The sequence below is a fragment of the Mandrillus leucophaeus genome, unplaced genomic scaffold (assembly GCF_000951045.1).
Source record: "Mandrillus leucophaeus isolate KB7577 unplaced genomic scaffold, Mleu.le_1.0 Scaffold2421, whole genome shotgun sequence".
In the NCBI taxonomy this organism is placed as follows: Eukaryota; Metazoa; Chordata; class Mammalia; order Primates; family Cercopithecidae; genus Mandrillus; species Mandrillus leucophaeus.
The window spans coordinates 1-1,699 of NW_012102501.1; positions in this window are offsets into that span (position 1 = coordinate 1).

Genomic DNA, 1,699 nt, shown 5'->3' on the forward strand with positions numbered 1-1,699 from the left:
TGTAATGTAGGATGTCAATGTTTATAAAACAGACATTATTCTATCTACTATTAAAATATGCTGCCAATTAACCTTAGACTTTCTCAACAAAATAAAAAATGTTCATGAGGTACAAATAATATATTTAGACTTAAATAATGTTGCAAGTTTTAATATGCCTACTTTTCAATTTCTCCATACCATTTTTACTACTTTAACATTGTAAGAAAAATGAGTAATGAAAACATGAATAAAAGTGTTTACAGGGGGTGCACATGTTTCCTCCAGCCTCTGCCCATTCCCAGCTTTCATCCCAACTGTCCTGAGGTGGCTCTAAGCATTGCTCCTTTCTCTGTACCAAGATCTCCCCGCTGAAGCAAACTCAAATCTTATCACGTGTTATGACACGCTGTGATGATGAGCAACCAAAGCCTAGAGGAAGGGATGCTTTTGTAAAACAAGACTTGCAGGATATAACGTGTGAAGTAAAGCCCATGGCAGAGCTCCCTCTTTAGCACACGGGGGCAGACAGGAAGCTTTTGCCTCACCTTCCTCACTGGCCCGCAGCCACGTCTCCCCAGGTCAGTCTTGAGGACAACGAAACTCTGGTCTTCACTGTGGACACACTACCAGGTGCTCCAAAGCCATGTCCTCTCCTCAGGTGGGTCCTGAGGAGAACAAAGCTCTGATTCTAATCCTAACCCCAATCCTGTCTCTAGGCTTTGACCCTGACCCTAAACCCTGATCCTTACCCTGGTCTCTAATTCTGACCCTGATTTTGACCCTGACTCTGATCTTGACCCTGACCATGATCCCACATCTAACCATACTTCCGGCCCTGACTCTGACCCAGACCCTAATCCTAACCCTAACCCTACTATTATCTTTACAATCTATCTCTAATCTTACCCCCTACTGCTAAATAGCTGTACCCAAAAGCACTTTTTAAATTATTTGACTTCTTTTCCTTGAATTATCTAAGTACATCCTAAAGGAGATGTCATTATGTATTTTGCAGTCCCTCTGGGTGGTATGGCTTCAGATAGGAAGTTCTAATACTTTGCAAGACATAGAAAGTTTGGAGAGTAACAGCACGGGGTTGTCAGGGATGCATGTTGGCATTCATGATAGTCATTGGTGCTGTTCTCCAAATATTTTCAGTTCAGTTTCTATTAATTCATTCTGACTATTCCAACCCACCTACTTAAAGTTTTGCGTGACCACATAGCTTTTTTTTTTGCCAATGGAGGTGAGAAGAAATAACATGTGACTTTTTCAGGAGAAATCTCTAAGAACAGAGTTCTATTCAGCATGTCTTTTTTCTCTTTTCTATAGCAATAATTTTAGCAATATTAATAGCTTCAAAAACTAACTTAGCTATTAGGTTTTTAAAAATGTCTTTTGTCTTCCAGTTTGTAAGCCACACTTACCTAGCCCTAACCCTAGCCCTAGCCCTAGTCCTAGCCCTAGCCCTAACCCTAGCCCTAACCCCAACCCTAACCCTAACCTTCATGCTCACCCTCACGCTCACCCTAACCCTAACCCCTAACCCTAACCCTAACCCCTACCCCTAACCCTCACACTCACCCTCACCCTCAGCCTCAGCCTCACCCTCATCCTCAGCCTCACCCTCACCCTCAGCCTCACCCTCACCCTCAGCCTCAGCCTCAGCCTCACCCTCACCCTCAGCGTCACCCTCACCCTCAGCCTCACCCTCACC